Source organism: Ascaphus truei, chromosome 15 (genome assembly GCF_040206685.1).
Source record: "Ascaphus truei isolate aAscTru1 chromosome 15, aAscTru1.hap1, whole genome shotgun sequence".
Classification (NCBI taxonomy): domain Eukaryota; kingdom Metazoa; phylum Chordata; class Amphibia; order Anura; family Ascaphidae; genus Ascaphus; species Ascaphus truei.
The window spans coordinates 41,182,904-41,199,808 of record NC_134497.1 but is presented as its reverse complement, the minus strand read 5'-3'; the positions used below and the strand labels follow the sequence as shown (position 1 = coordinate 41,199,808).

Below are 16,905 nucleotides of genomic sequence, written 5' to 3'. Positions count from 1 at the left end.
TGGACAAGAGAAACTCGATAGGCTGCGCCCCTCGCAGCTTTTAACCGTTTGGTAAAAGCATTGTGTGAGACAGGCTCGGGCTCCGTGGTAATCCGGTGGTCACTCCGCAGCTCCAGACTTTGGACGATGACCGGGAATCTTGATAGGCTGCGCCCCTCGCAGTGTGGTCCTCCAGCAATCTGTGGTATGTTGTGGTTCCACTGTAAATCCGGTGTCTCGTCTTGGTCGCGTACCAACTTCCCTTCCGGCGTCAGGACGTATAGTGTGGAAATAGCAACGAGAAGAAAGTACTGAGGTGGGGTTGGATCCCCCTCGGTTATTTCTTGTTTTATTAATAAATAATTTACTATATTTTAATCTCTGGTGCGCATTGTGTACATTTTTCTTCTTGTCTGCACAGTGCTTCAGATGCTGCATCTGAAAAAATGCCGGTGGATCGGGATGTGAGGTAGGGAAGTGACGTCCGCGCCGGAACGTTATTGCCACGCCTCCAAATATTTATTGCCACGCCCCCAATAGCACCCGCTGCATACCCTGCAAAGCCATAAAAAAGCTCAGGCTTCAGCAAGTGTATTGCAGCGTGTGTGCCTTCCCTCCGTCTGAAATACTATAGACGCAGCCTTATCGACGCTTACTAAATAGGCCCGTGTCTCTCTCTCTCTCTCTCTGTGTCCCTGTCTCTCTCTGTGTGTCTCTGTCTCTCTCTGTGTGTCTCTGTCTCTCTCTGTGTGTCTCTCTGTGTCTCTGTCTCTCTCTGTGTGTCTCTGTTTCTCTCTGTGTGTCTCTGTCAAAAGAACAATTCAGTATTGCCAAAGCGTGAGTAATAGGGGATGTGGGACAATGATTACACGAATACTAGGGGGTACGGTATAATGGTTATACAGTACATTACTTTTCTCTCTCTCTCTATCTCTCTCTCTCTCTAACTCTCTCTCTCTCTCTCTCTCTCTCTCTCTCTCCCTATGTCCCTCTCTCTGTCTCTCTCTTATTCTCTGTCTCTCTCTCTCTGTGTCTCTCTCTCATTCTCTGTCTCTCTCTCATTCTCTGTCTCTCTCTCATTCTCTGTCTCTCTCTCATTCTCTGTCTCTCTCTCTCTCATTCTCTGTCTCTCTCTCTCATCCCTGTATGATAGGTATGTTCCAACTCTATTTTTTGCTCTTCTTTTCCGTTTGAGAGGAGGGAGTCCCTCACCTCTTCAGCCACACACCAGGAACGCTGGATTGCTTTCAGACGCTCGGAGAGGCGGATACAGTCGTGGATTGCAGGCACTGATTTATCTGGTAAGTACCGCAAACATGCTTGAACAAGGGCCGTAGACATTTTATTTGATGGTTTAGATTATCATTGTCTGTGGTTTTTAGCTATTGGTATTAGAGTTTTTTGATGTTGTTACGAATCAAATACATTTTGAAGTAGTAATCCCCTTCGAACTGGGCATTCCTGGCCAATAATGCCCTGGCTGTAAGAGTTGAAGGGCCCAAGAAAGCCCCCACCTCTATACACACTAACACTGCAGGGGCATCAGAGTGTCTTGTTGTCATGGCAACGGGGGGTGTCACGTGATGTAATTTGTTTAATAAATTATTTTTTAAGGTGTCCCGGTTTTTCATTTTCGAAATCTGGTCACCCTATTCATCAAGCAGAAAAAGTGAAGAAACAATTGTAGTTTTGCTAATGGACGTCATTTTGGCATATCATTAGCTTTGAGGATACCCATTAATATGAAGAAAAATAACATCGATTCCCCTTCCCTGGGGGAAGGGGGGCCCTTCCCTGGGGGAAGGGGGGCCCTTCCCTGGGCCAATCGCAGATCGGGCCCCCCTCCTCTGTACTAGGGTCTGGCTACGTGTCTGAGTGTGGTGCATACCTGCTGGCAACAGGGGGGCCTGAGTCTCCCGCGATGATATGGGGGATGACAGGATCAGGTTTCTGGGGTGAATGCCTCCGTCTCATCAGAGCAGGATGAAATTTCTCTTCAGAAGGACTTGGAGAGACTGGAAACGTGGGCAGGTAAATGGCAAATGAGGTTTAATACAGATAAATGTAAGGTTATGCATTTGGGATGCAAGAATAAAAAGGCGACTTACAAATTAAATGGAGATATATTGGGGGAATCCTTGATGGAGAAGGATTTAGGAGTGCTTGTAGACAGCAGGCTTAGCAATAGTGCCCAATGTCATGCAGTAGCTGCAAAGGCAAACAAGATCTTATCTTGCATCAAACGGGCAATGGATGAAAGGGAAGTAGACATAATTATGCCCCTTTACAAAGCATTAGTAAGACCACACCTTGAATATGGAGTACAATTTTGGGCACCAATCCTAAGAAAAGACATTATGGAACTAGAGAGAGTGCAGAGAAGAGCCACCAAATTAATAAAGGGGATGGACATTCTAACTTATGAGGAGAGGCTAGCTATATTGGATTTATTTACATTAGAAAAGAGGCGTCTAAGAGGGGATATGATAACTATATACAAATATATTCAGGGACAATACAAGGAGCTTTCAAAACAACTATTCATCCCACGGGCAGTACAAAGGACTCGGGCCATCCCTTAAGGTTGGAGGAAAGGAAATTTCACCAGCAACAAAGGAAAGGGTTCTTTACAGTAAGGGCAGTTAAAATGTGGAACTCATTACCCATGGAGACTGTGATGGCAGATACAATAGATTTGTTCAAAAAAAGGTTGGACATCTTTTTAGATGGGAAAGGTATACAGGGATATACCAAATAAGTATATATGGGAAGGATGTTGATCCAGGGATTAATCCGATTGCCAATTCTTGGAGTCAGGAAGGAATTAATTTTTCCCCTTAATGGGGTTTTTTGTTTGCCTTCCTCTGGATCAATAAGTAAGTATAGATATTGATATAAAGTATCTGTTGTCTGAATTTAGCATAGGTTGAACTTGATGGACGTACGTCTTTTTTCAACCTCATCTACTATGTAACTATGTAACTATGTATGTAATGGTGCAGCGCCTCCATCTCTGAGCCCCAGGAATACGGGTGGAATCCTTCCAGAGAGAGCCCCCCCCCCCTCGGGGATGAGAGATTCCAGTCTCACACTGTATATCTTTAAAAGCAGCCGCAGCTCTTTATTCACAGCAGCATAATAGCAGCAACAAGACTGTCAATCAGGTACAGGGTGTCTTCCTCCACACAGGACTGCTCTCCCTCAGGATGGTCTCTGTGTCCCTGCCACCACCCCAGGTCAAGGGCACCCAGGGTGTGGCTAGCTCTTCCCTCGCCCCCTAAACAGGGTGAGAGGAATTGGTCCACCTCCCTAACTAAGGTTGCATCAGCTCTACTCAGAGGCTGATGGCTCCCCTTCTCCAACGGCCAATTGATATAGGCTCTCTCTGTCACCCTGGGCCAGCCAGGTGACAGACTCAGCAGACTCTAACTCTGGACTGAACTCTTAACTCTGACACACACTTCTACTAAATAGGAAGTGCACTGCTCTTTATGATATTGGCAGGCACTGCTTCTGTGTCTCTGCCTACCACACAGGGTCAGGTACCAATTTCAGGAATGTCCCGTTATTAGCGTAAACACAACAGAGTTCCATGGATCTAGCATTAAGACTGTAAGCTCTCCAGGCCAGGGATTTCCTTTCCTATTGTCTGATTTTGTTTGTTGCACTTATTGTACTATAATTCTCTGTACTGTATTGCCTCTCTTATAAAGCGCTATATAAATAAATATTTACATACATAATATATCTTAATGCATCTTAAGACACCTTAGAGTTCCCTCTATAAGACACTTTATGGTCCACTCAAGTGAATAGTCTGTAAGTAGGGTGACCATTCGTCCCGGTTTTGCCGGGACAGTCCCGTTTTTTTCTGCCCTGTCCCGATTTTAGCTCCGTCCCGGTTATGTCCCGGTTTTTGTCCCTGGTCCCGGTATTGCGGGGCAGCGGCGGTGAGGAGAATGCGGCGGCCGGTAAGTATTTTCTATGTGTGTGTGTGAATGCTGCCAGAGAGACTGAATGAAGGAGAATGCCGGGGGCGGGACTTAGAATGCCGGCCGGCCCGTATGGGATTGGATGAATGATGATGCCGGGGCGGGACTTAGAATGCCGGCCGGCCCGCAGGGGATTGGTTGCAGGCAGGTCAGAGGAAGCCGGGGGCGGGACTTCCGCTTTGTGCAGAGCACACGTGTCTTCCCGCTCCCGGCTCCTCTGTTCGCGGTGAGTGTCCCCTTTCTGTCCCGGGTCCCAGCCAGGGGGGGTAATAGGAGGTGGTAGCGGGGGTGCGCCTACCTTTGTACCACCTTGTACCTTTGCCCCCCGGCGCTCCCACCATTGCCCCCCCGGCGCTCCCGCCATTGCCCCATCGGCGCTCCCACCTTTGCCCCCCGGCGCTCCCAACTTTGCCCACCGGCGCTCCCACCATTGCCCAATCGGCACTCCCACCTTTCCCCCCGGCGCTCCCACCTTTGCCCCCCCCCCCGGCGCTCACAGCTTTGCCCCCCGGCGCTCCCACCTTTGCCCCCCTGGCGCTCACAGCTTTGTCCCCCCGGCGCTCACAGCTTTGCCCCCCCTGGCGCTCCCACCTTTGCCCCCCCGGCGCTCACAGCTTTGTCCCCCGTCGCTCACAGCTTTGCCCCCCGGCGCTCACTTCCCCCCGTCCCCTTGGTGTGGGAGATGGGCTCGGGGGCGGGCAGTGGTTGCTGCGCGGTCGCAGGCAGTGCAGAGGGAGGCGGGGTGTATCTCTGTGTGTGTGTGTGTGTATCAGTGTGTGTGTGTGTGTGTATCAGTGTGTGTGTGTGTGTGTGTGTGTGTATCAGTGTGTGTGTGTGTGTGTATCAGTGTGTGTGTGTGTGTGTGTGTGTGTTTCAGTGTGTGTGTGTTTCAGTGTGTGTGTGTGTGTGTGTGTGTGGGTGTGTGTGTGTGTGTATCAGTGGGTGTGTGTGTGTGTGTGTGAATCAGTGTGTGTGTATCTGTGTGTATCTCTGTGTGTTTGTGTATCTGTGTGTGTGTGTGTGTGTATCTGTGTGCGTGTGTATCTGTGTGTGTGTGTGTGTGTGTGTGTGTATCAGTGGGTGTGTGTGTGTGTGTGTGTGTGTGTGTGTGTGTGTGTGTGTGTGTGTGTGTGTGTGTGTGTGTGTGTGTGTGTGTGTGTGTGTCAGTGTGTGTCAGTGTGTGTGTACCAGTGTGTGTGTGTGTGTGTGTGTGTATCAGTGTGTGTGTGTGTGTGTGTGTGTGTGTGTGTGTGTGTGTGTGTGTGTGTGTGTGTGTGTGTGTGTGTATCAGTGTGTGTGTGTGTGTGTGTGTGTATCAGTGTGTGTGTGTGTGTGTGTGTGTGTGTGTGTGTGTGTGTGTGTGTGTGTCAGTCAGTGTGTGTGTGTACCTGTGTGTGTGTGTGTGTGTGTATCAGTGTGTGTGTGTTTCAGTGTGTGTGTGTGTGTGTGTGTGTGTGTGTATCAGTGTGTGTGTGTGTGTGTGTGTGTGTGTGTGTGTGTGTGTGTGTGTGTGTGTGTGTGTGTGTGTGTGTGTGTGTGTGTGTGTATCAGTGGGTGTGTGTGTGTATCAGTGTGTCTGTATCTGTGTGTGTGTGTGTGTATCAGTGTGGCTTTTTTGGCGATAAGCTGGTGATAAGTGGCTTTTCGCTGCTTACTGCATGAGGGCCTTAGGGAGGATTTGTTCCTTTAAAGTACACCTAGTTTGGCATAGCATTTGGATGTCAGGGTATCAATGTGCAACCCAAATGTTAAATGGGAGTTGAATGCCCAGATATTTCAAACAAGTAACAGGGGCTAGGATGGTTTTAGAGCTGGTTTTTATCTGAAGCTCTGTCATTGGCAGCTTTAGCAATTTAGCTCTGGTCCCAAATACCATTGTTACAGTCTTGTCAGTGTTTAAAATCAGTTTGTTTTGGGAAATCCAGTTTCAAGTCTCAAAAAATCAGATTGAAGTATGTGTTCAAGGTCAGAGAGGCGAAGGCTGCGTGCATATAAGATAAGATCTAAGGCCTCTCACAATAACCCGTTAGGAATATTAATTCCTCATCTATCCGACATAAGTATAAAATATACTCTACCAAGACCCCTAATACAGAGTTACCCACCTTATACGGGAGCAGCTGCCAGACAAGTATAGTAAATGTATCTTATTTCTTTTGCCACTGGAGGGCAGCGTGGAGTTACACGGAGTGGCGCCCGTAAGGACGACGTGCCAGTTAGACGGAAGGAGAAGCGCACACACTTTTATGTGAAACGGATATATTTGGGGAGGGATTTAGGAGTCTGAGTGAGAAAATTATATTTTGTCACAATGGAAAAATGAAAAAATTAACCATTTAAATATGCACAGATTTTATCCCACTTTTGGAAATTAGGGATGTTGCCTAAAAGTTTGAGAATGCATCAAGTGCCACCCCTGGGCTTTAATGAAGCAGCATTTGTGGGCTAAGGGGAACAGCATTCTGTATAAAGGTATTTTGGACTCGATATAAATAATTGAAGCCAAAAACTAATATTAAGTAAATTGAGAATGGAAAAAACTTCAGCACAAACGTACAGAATGTGATATTCTGAGAGATCTTAGAGATGTTATCAAATCCCACAATGAATATATAGAAAATGTCTGTATAGAACGAGTCAAACAAGAATATGCCAATAAAACGTTTAATTGGGAGATACAGGGGCCACAATTCAGGTCATTTAGCTGAAAGAAAGGAAGCCGGTCAGCCGGTCAGCCGGTCAGCCGTTCAGCCAGTAGAGCAGGTCAGCCGTTCAGCCAGTAGAGCAGGTCAGCCGAAAAACATTAGATACCTGGGGATCAACGTCACCAAGTCCTATAATACGCTATAACAGGCAAACTATCCCAAATTGGCACAGACTCTGAGAGGGGACCTCAAAAGATGGTCCACCCACAATATTTCGTGGATCGTAAAGATCCACTGCGTTAAGATGAACCTGCTTCCACGCGTCCTAAACCTCTTCCAAACCCTCCCAGTGCCGATAGGATTGAAGGATTTCCTCTCACTTCAATCAGCTATAGATAAATTTATCTGGGGAGGCAAGAAAGCGAGGGTGGGAAAACAAATTATGCGTAAACGCACGGAAGCAGGAGGGTTGGCGGTACCTTGTTTGTTGTCCTACTACAAAGCGGCGCAATTATGCCAAATCGTGCAATGGCACACGAATCCAGACTCAAAGAGATGGGTCGCCCTAGAAAAGGAGCTTTGCTCCCCTGTAGCTCTGGAACACTTAATTTGGCTCCCCAAAAAGGCACGGATTAGTGCCAAAATGCCGCTATCCTCCATGACCAACTCACTCTCGGTTTGGGAGGCCACACGGATGAGATGTAGTCTGACCCATAAAGCGTCAGGTATGACCCCACTTTGGGATAACCCACTTTTTGCTCCGGGCCGGACCAGCGCAGACTTTACTATCTGGATAAAAGGCAAAATAAACAGGCTAATAGATCTGGAGGGATTACGAGGCGTTCAGACATTCGATCTACTTAAAGAATACCAAAACATTCCCAACGCCGAGTTCTTTAGATACCTCCAGCTCAGAGCGTTTTATCAATCAGTGCAGCCCCACACCCCAATGACGAATTTTGAACAGCTCTGTCGTTTAGGGACATTCACCAAGGGACTCACATCGCAGATGTACAGGTTAGTAATCGGTTCTAGTAAGACAGTGACGGACAAAACAGGATACATGATTAAGTGGGAAAAGGACTTAGGGGAGGAAATTGATGTAGAGGAGTGGACAAAAATCGTGACTGCGACGTCAAAAAGCTCAATGTGCACGACTTTGAGGGAGAATGCATATAAAGTTATGATGAGATGGTACCACACCCCCACTAAATTAGCTAAATTTCTGCCCAGTTACTCCCCATTGTGCCCAAGACAATGTGGACAACAAGCAGACTTGTTGCACATGCTGTGGTCTTGCCCCAAACTTACGCCGGGCTGGGATTAGTGATTGGCTGAATAGGATCCTCGGCACATCCACCCCCGTAGACCCATGGCGGTTCCTTTTGAACAGGCCGCAAAAAGATCTCTCCAGGGGAGCAAATAAACTGGCGGTACATTTCGCAACGGCGGTGAGGGGGGAGATCGCAGCACGCTGGAAACAAAATGAAATCCCAATAGTCGCAAAGATCAGGAATCGAATTTGGTCAGTTTGCCAGATGGAGAAATTGACGAGTCTGGTCAATGACACTGGCACAAATTTCTTAAAAGTCTGGTCACCATGGTTGGCACAGACAGACATACAGGGGGTAGATAGGGCCACGAGTTGGCACTGATAGACGTAAAATGCATTCTCCCTTAAAGAGGCCCTGAGAAACCTCGACGGTCCACGAGCACACGCAGTTCATAGGTGGACAGAGAGTGTGAGGTGCAACGGTTGCACACCGGACTCTCGGTTTTCTCAGATGCAGAGAGCCAGCGGTCACACGTTTAGAAGCGGAACCTCGGTCGGAGGACCCCTCCCACCCCCCCCCCCTCCATCTTTCCTCCCGGCTGGGAGCTAAATGTAGTCTGTCGGTTAGTCTGTTTGTCTCCCCGTCTGTCCAAAGTATACAGATACTACACATGCTGCATGTTTTCCACTTGCAGGAGGCACGTTTCCCTCCAATGTTTATCATGAATGCATGGCATGTATGTACTCACACAATTCAAAAATAAAAAAAATTAAGTTGAAAATGTCTGTATAGAACGAGTCAAACAAGAATACGCCAATAAAACGTTTAAAGCTGCAGTTCAGTCTTTTTTTATTTATTTATTTTTTTACTTCAATAGTTTCATGTGGGCAATCTCTAATTACCTAAAGAACTGTATAGCTGCAGGTCAATTCGTTCTCCATGTATTGATAGGCGAAATTTGGTGACATAATTAGTGAAGGGATCAGTTTTTCTTCTGCTTCTGTCACTCAGTGGAAGCTCATGAATATTCATGAGCACTCCTGCACTGACATGTGCTAGAGGGAGGGAAGGGCTGACAAAGGGGTGTGCCAGGGCTTGTGACAGGACATGAAGGGGCAGTGCCTTAGCAAATGGCTGTTAAAATAGAATACAAGAAAATTGGTCTTTCAAAGTTGTTTTTTTAAAAACAGAAAATGCTAAAAGTATTTTTTCTTAATACAGAACTGATTTATTAAAAAAACCACACATGCAGGATATTGATTGAACTGCAGCTTTAATTGGAAGATACAGGGGCCACAATTCAGGTCATTTAGCTGAAAGAAGGGAAGCCAGTCAGCCGGTAGAGCAGGTCAGTCGGTCAGCCAGTAGAGCAGGTCAGCCGGTCGAGCAGATTAGCCGGTCAGCCAGTAGAGCAGGTCAGCTGGTCAGCCAGTAGAGCAGGTCAGCCGGTAGAGCAGGTCAGCCAGTCAGCCAGTAGAGCAGGTCAGCCGGTCAGCTCTGAGATCAGCATTACTTATATCCCCTAAACGTTGTCCCCTGCATGTAATGCTGCAGAACAGCCTACACTGCATATACTGTACATGAGATACTTAACCCTTTCTTTCGCTTGACTCTAATCTGAATGATTTGCAAATTGGTTTGTAATTAAAGAGATATTTGTAGCAGAATCCCATGTATGTTCTTTTTACCTTTTTAGATACCGTTTTGTGTAATAAAAGATATGACAGATCTTGCACTTGTGTTTTGCCAGAAGTGTATATGTGACCCTATAAATCTCCCTCACACCCGGGCTTTGCAGCGTGACACTAGTGCAGCGTCCTGGGGAAGAATCACTGAGCTGTTAGCAATAGATACAACGGATAGAAATGACACTACACATAGGTTTGATTAAAGAGAGTATTTTATTTAAATAATTAATCTCTTTGCTGGGAGGGGCCTGCAGCAAATTGCAGAGCGATATAGTAACACGCAGAGCAATGCACTGCAGGCCCCTCCGGCAGCGAAGGGGTGAAGACCAATGCAGGGTGTATAAAGATCTCACTGATAAGTCATGCACAAAGGGCAGTTTGTTGCTGTGATCCAGAGGAAGGCGAAACATAACCCCTGCTGTGCAATGGGGGAAATAAATTCCTTCCTGACCCCATTAAATGGCGATCGGATGGTCCCTGGATCACTGCGCAGTGAGATCAGATGGAGCAGCACAGATCAGCGTTGTTATACACAGGGGCACACTCGGTATATAGAGGTGCGGGTGATGGGGCCCTTGTGCCCCTGTGTATAACTCACCTGCTCCCCCATCCCCCTGCATATCTATCCCATTCACCCCTTTTCCTCCCGCATACCTCGCACGGCCGGCCGTCCATTAGGCAGTCGCCTAGCGCGCAGAGGTCCTAGGGGCGCATTAATAATCATTATTATTTTTTCCTCTTATTATTTCTAATTTATTTATCTTTTTTTTTTGGAAAATTATTTTTATTTTTTTTATCCAGTATTTTGGCGCCCTTTTATTTTTATTTTGCGTCGCGCTGGGGTGCGGTCGCACCCCCTGCAGCCCCGATAGCTACGCCACTGTTTATTTTATTATTTTATTTATCTTATTATTTTTTATACAACTGGGGCACAAATTTTAAGTTTCGCCTCGGGCGCATGAAACCCGTGCTCCGGCCCTGCTCCTTGTTCTCTTTCACCCTCTCACGCCCAATATCCCTATCTCCCTCTAGTACCTGCCCCTCCCGCAGCCTTCCTGATCTTATCTGCGGTCCTGCGGTCAAACCAACTTCTCAGGGCCCCTAGAATACCCCTGTATCTACGCCCTGGCTCCTCTGCTACCTGCTCCCGGGGTCTTCTCCGCCTAAAAAAGGTGAAGCAGCAGATCCGTCCACACCTCTCGTATTCTCCTTCGCCATGGCCCACCTCGTCGCCAGACTTGACATCCGCTTCGTCGTCTGCCTCATCGGCCGCCTTGTAGCCCACCTCTTCGCACCACTTTACGCCCGCTTTGTCGTATGCCTCATCGTCCGCCTCGTAGCCCGCCTCGTCGTCTGGTGGCACGAAGGGCTCCACCTTCGTGCGTGTCCTGACCTGCAGGAGACATGAAGTGTTTGTAACCAGGGACAGTGATATTCTGTATCGCAAGAGCTCCTGTGCCATCTATACCCCCTCCCCAATACCATGTTATACCGCCCTCCACGGGGCAAATACCCGTTATACCCACCTCCCCAGGCCCAGTACCCAGTTATACACGCCTCCCCATGCCCAATACCCTGTTATACACCCCTCCCAAGGCCCAGTACCCTGTTATACACCCCTCTCCAGGCCCAGTACCCCGTTATACACCCCTCTCCAGGCCCAGTACCCTGTTATACACCCCTCCCCAGGCCCAGTACCCTGTTATACACCCCTCTCCAGGCCCAGCACCCTGTTATACACCCCTCCCAAGGCCCAGTACCCTGTTATACACCCCTCTCCAGGCCCAGTACCCTGTTATACACCCCTCTCCAGGCCCAGTACCCTGTTATACACCCCTCTCCAGGCCCAGTACCCTGTTATACACCCCTCCCAAGGCCCAGTACCCTGTTATACACCCCTCCCCAGGCCCAGTACCCTGTTATACACCCCTCCCAAGGCCCAGTACCCTGTTATACACCCCTCCCCAGGCCCAGTACCCTGTTATATACCCCTCCCCAGGCCCAGTACCCTGTTATACACCCCTCCCCAGGCCCAGTACCCTGTGATACGCCCCTCCCCAGGCCCAGTACCCATTATACCCACCTCACCAGGCCCAGTACCCGTTATACCCACCTCACCAGGCCCAGTACCCATTATATACCCCTCCCCAGAACTCCGTTATACGTCTCTCCCCAGGATCCTTTACACACACACTCCCCAGACGCAGGACCCCCTACGGTGGAGGTGTAATGTCACATGGGTAGTGGAAGGTTTCCCAGAGAAGGTGTCCATGTGTCACAGCTGTTTCATCACCTTGGGTGAGAAGTCTCCTTACTCTATGCCTTTCCATTCCCTCTCCTGTCAGTCTCTCTCTCCCCCTTTAATCTTATCTCTTTTATTTATCTCTGTCCCTCCTTATTTTTGTTTCTATGTATTTCTCTCCCCCCCCCCATGTAAGGCCTGGGACATAGAGGGTTCAGCCACGCTGAGCCGCGCTCCTGCTCTGCCTCGCCTGCTGAAAAGGGTGTTTTTTTCTGTCCTTGAAGACGAGGCAGTGAGAGCGCTCTGGGGGCGGGGTGGAGGCGGAGCAGAGGCAGAGCGGAGGCGTGTCAGGAGGCGGAGCGGGAAGCGGGGCTAGTCCCCGCTCCCATTGGATGGGAGCGGTCACGTGACCGCTTCTTCGCTTCCCCGAGCGGCAAATTTGAAACTTGCCTGTCTCGGCAAAGTTTCTGAGCCTCTGCACGCATGAGCACGCATGCGGAGGGGGAAACTATAGCCGCACTGATGACAGATGCAGGGGGTTTGTGCTTCTGCTCAGCGCGGCTCAGCCCACCTCAGCGAGCTTGAACTTACTAATAGGCCCAGGCCTAATAGGGGCACAAACCTCGGATCTAAGTGTGTGGGGTTCTCTGTGTCTGGAGAGACCCCTAAATGTTCTCTCTTTTTTTGGGGAGACCCCTCAATATTCCCCAGTGTAGCTCGCTTCAAAATAACACATAAAAGTAGCCTTGAGCCCTCGGTGACCGGGCGCTATGACCAGAGGGACTAGGCTCTCCCTTACCTCTGAGTGTGGACTACGTCCCCCCTGGCCTTACCCCCCCCCCCCCTCTGGCAGTGACGTGACACAGCCGGGGGAAGGGCCAGGGAGGTTAGAATTAGACAGAGGCGCGGGGTCAGTCTACGCCCTGCCATGGGAGTTCCGCCCACCCTGCCCTTTATTGTGAATACTGGTAAATATGTTGGTTGTACGTGTTTAAAAGAAAAAAAAGAATAAATAAACAATGAAAATGAATAACAGAAATAAAATAAAAGGTGGCTGGGAGTGGCGAGTGGGCGCGGCTCATTTACACGTGCGTTCCTGGGCCCATTCTCGCCAGACAGGCGGGGCCCGGCTAGGGGGGAGTTACGGGCCATTGGATCGGGTACCTTTGGCCTTTACCCAATGAGCGAGCACTCTGGCAGGGGGTTGGCACTAATTAGGTTAATTGAAGTTTTACTAAAAAGCAGCGGCCGCCAGACCTCGTGTTTGTGGTTATTTATGTATTGGTTATGGTGGGGTTTGGGAAGCCAAGGGAAGGGGGGGAAGGAGAGGGGGTCTCACAGTCTCCGAGGTCAAGTTTCTATTTATCAAAAATACATTGAGTTACCTCTGGTTTTCAGGCATGTCCTGGGGGAGTTATCACAGAGACACAGAAGCGTCGCTGAGTTTGGGTGAGTAACTCCCTTAACCTCTCAGCAGTTGAATTCCCCCTTGGCGCTAACACGTTAAAAACAAGCGTTGCTATTTCTTTGCATGAAGTTGCAGGTAATTGGAAGAGTTACACAGTGACGGCTATTTCATCACTCGAAACGGTCTTTTCGGTATTGTTCTCTGTCTTATTTCCAGCTTCACATCGGGTATCTATATCCATTCTTCGCCTCTGATCTGTATGCAGGACAATGCTTTAAAGCTGCAGTTCAGTCAATATCCTGCATGTGTGTTTTTTTTTTTAATAAATCAGTTCTGTAGTAAGAAAAAATACTTTTAGCATTTTCTGTTTTAAAAAAAACAACTTTGAAAGACCAATTTTCTTGTATTCTATTTTAACAGCCATTTGCTAAGGCACTGCCCCTTCATGTCCTGTCACAAGCCCTGGCACACCCCTTTGTCAGCCCTGCCCTCCCTCTAGCACATGTCAATGCAGGAGTGCTCATGAATATTCCTGAGCTTCCACTGAGAGACAGAAGCAGAAGAAAAACAGATCCCTTCACTAATTATGTCACCAAATTTCGCCTATCAATACATGGAGAACGAATTGACCTGCAGCTATACAGTTCTTTAGGTAATTAGAGATTGCACACATGAAACTATTGAAGTAAAAAAATAAATAAAATAAAAAAAAGGCTGAACTGCAGCTTTAATAGGGCCTCTTTGGACTTGAATATTTTGATTATTGAGGAGGTGGGGGAACAACTTAGCCACACAAGGAAGGATATACTCAAAGTGGAAATCCTCATTGAACAGTCTAGCCCTGGTACGGACGTTGTACAATCATTGGATAGTCTTAAGACCAAGCTGGAAAAAAATTAAAAGTGATCTTATTCACTTTAAGAAGTTGAAATTCAAAAAAGTTGTTAATGACTATAAAGATGGAAGAGTATACCCGTGGCTGAAGCAAGACCCCAAATAACGCAAGAACCAAAGAGGGAGAGCACCCCAGGGAGTCCAAGAAGTCCACACCAGTGACTCTGAAGCCCATTCCTCAACAGAACGTCAGAGAGGCCAAAGTCCGGCCCCTTTTTTAGGCCAATCCAAGGACAAGGAGAAAGGAAAAAGAAAATTAGACGCGGGGGCCAGGGGAAAGGGAAGATCACCCTATCCCCTACGTACAACGGAGCAGAAATGAGTATGGACACCTTGGTTGTTAATCTGTCTGATTACACTCTTAATCAATGTGAAATGTCTGTCTTAGCTAGGGGGCCCTCATATGTACCTACTACATTGTTTAATGATTTTGATTTGGAGGTTGACCTATTTAAATTCGAACGTGTATTAAACCTTAAATCATTTTTTTCTAACAGGTCTACAGAATCGGTGCATTCCAATATCCAACCAGGGACAGGTAATCCTCCTATGAACAACAAGGGACAGTTAATTTGGCCACTGACCAGCAAGGGACAGATAATTCGGCTTCTTATCAAGGTACCAAAATGTGTAAGCTCAAATCCACTTTTGTCCCGCCATTTAAAAATCAATCAGTCAGCACATATATACGACTGGTCAAGGGGGACATTGCAAGGTACAAAAAAAACAAACATAGGGCTACATACAATATGTCTGTTCAGGAAAAGGAAGCATTAAAAATGTTGACTAATAATAATGAGATTATTATTAAGCGTGCGGACAAGGGGGGTGCCCTAGTAGTGCAGAATTACTCAGATTATAAGGCTGAAACCATCAGACAACTGAGTGACATTAACTGCTACATTAAATTGGATAGGGACCCTACCTTTAACTATGCGAGAGAAATTAAGGAAATTATCCAAATGGGGGTTAATAACCGGTGGATAACAGAGCCTGAATCTAAGTTTCTAACTATGTTGCATCCTAAATGCCCTATTTTTTATACCTTGCCCAAAATACACAAGAATTTAAACAATCCCCCGGGGCGGCCTATTATAGCTGCTATTAATTCATTAAATCAACCCCTTGCAAAATTTGTAGACACATTTCTACAACCTATAGCACAGACAGCCAACTCATACATCAAAGACACGTTTGATTTCCTTGACAAATTAAAAAACTCACCTGGTGATGGGACTAATCATATTCTGGTTAGTTTAGATGTGTCTAGCCTTTATACAATAATCCCCCATGTTGAAGGTCTTGAGATAATCAAGGCCACCCTCATTCGCCATTATAGTGATTCTGTTCCAATTGAATACATTATGCTCATTTTACATTTCATTCTCTATAAAAATTATTTTAGATTTGAGAGTGATTTCTTCCTGCAGATTAAGGGGAGAGCAATGGGCAGTAATATGGCCCCTGCTTACGCCAACATATACATGACACATTTCGAAGAGCAGTACATCTACAAATCAGACTTTTTAGTGCATATTAAAAGCTATTACAGATATATTGATGATGTTTTTCATATGGACAAGTACGGAGGATCAGCTGTTATCTTTTTTTGAGTATCTTAATGGTCTCCATTCACCGGTCCTCCTCACTAATACATGGAGTACACAGCAACTCTCCTTTTTAGATGTCCTCATTACACAGACTAATGGGGAGTTACATACTGATCTTTTTAGAAAGGATACAGACAGAAATGCAATTTTAAGGGCAGATAGCCATCATCCTCCTCTTATTGATGCATTACCTTTTTCACAGAAAGTCCAGGTCTGCAAAATCACGAGCAGGAAGGATCATATTGAACCAGCTATTGGAGAACTACGTGGTAGATTCCTGGCTAGGGGATATCTTCCTGCGTATATCCTCCTGCTGTGTTAGACCGGGCACTGGATAAAGAGGTAAGTGCTACCAAAAATAAGAAGGAGGACGGGCTTGTATTTACCACTATATACAGTCAAGCTGGTGGTTTTATTAAATCTACCATTCTTAAACACTGGCATATTCTGCAAAATGATGATATATTATCTGAAAGTTGCTGTGTACCACCAATGGTGGCATTCAAAAGAGGGAGAAATCTGGCGGATAGCCTGATACATGCAGATAATGAGGGTAACTACAGAACTCCTCATTTTCTGGAGGGTGGCAGACCGAGTAACTTTAGATGCATGAGCTGCTCGTTCTGTAACAGTCTGACTACCGGTAGTCAATTCAGTCACCCCCAAAGCGGGAGGATCATAAATATCAAAAATAGAATCACATGTAGATCTGAATATGTAGTGTACATAATAAAGTGTCCATGTGGTCTTCTTTATGTGGGTAAGACCATAAGAATGTTAAAAACAAGGTTCATTGAACATAAAAGTGTAATTCGAAAAGGTACGGATCCCTCTATTCTTGTGCAACACTGTGTGGAACACAATCATAATGTTGCCTCTTTACGCATCATGGGTATTGAGACAGTAGCACCTAGACAAGGCACTCCAGATAGGGAGACTTTCTTATTGAGACGTGAAGCATTCTGGATACATGCTTTAAATACCAGCAACGGTATGGGTCTTAATGAGCAACAGAATTTAAAATGCTTCCTTAATAGAAGGTAATTTTTTGTCTTTCTACAGGCATATTTGATCTTGCACCATCCATGGACTCTGCACTTACCAATTGGCAAGATTATCCTTTTTGTGTGTTTTTTTCCTCTCCCTCTCTCCCCCTTCCCCTCCCTCCCTCCC

The 16,905-nt window shown here is 46.9% G+C and overlaps 1 long non-coding RNA gene across 1 annotated transcript; it reads left to right on the top strand.

The window, feature by feature from the left end:
• Nucleotides 1-1,105: 1,105 nt before the first annotated feature.
• On the top strand, nucleotides 1,106-16,842 carry LOC142466993 (uncharacterized). The gene is made up of 4 exons (XR_012788299.1): nucleotides 1,106-1,280; nucleotides 14,620-14,740; nucleotides 15,935-16,074; nucleotides 16,795-16,842. It is a non-coding gene; the product is annotated as an uncharacterized LOC142466993 (long non-coding RNA).
• The last annotated feature ends 63 nt before the right edge of the window (nucleotides 16,843-16,905 follow it).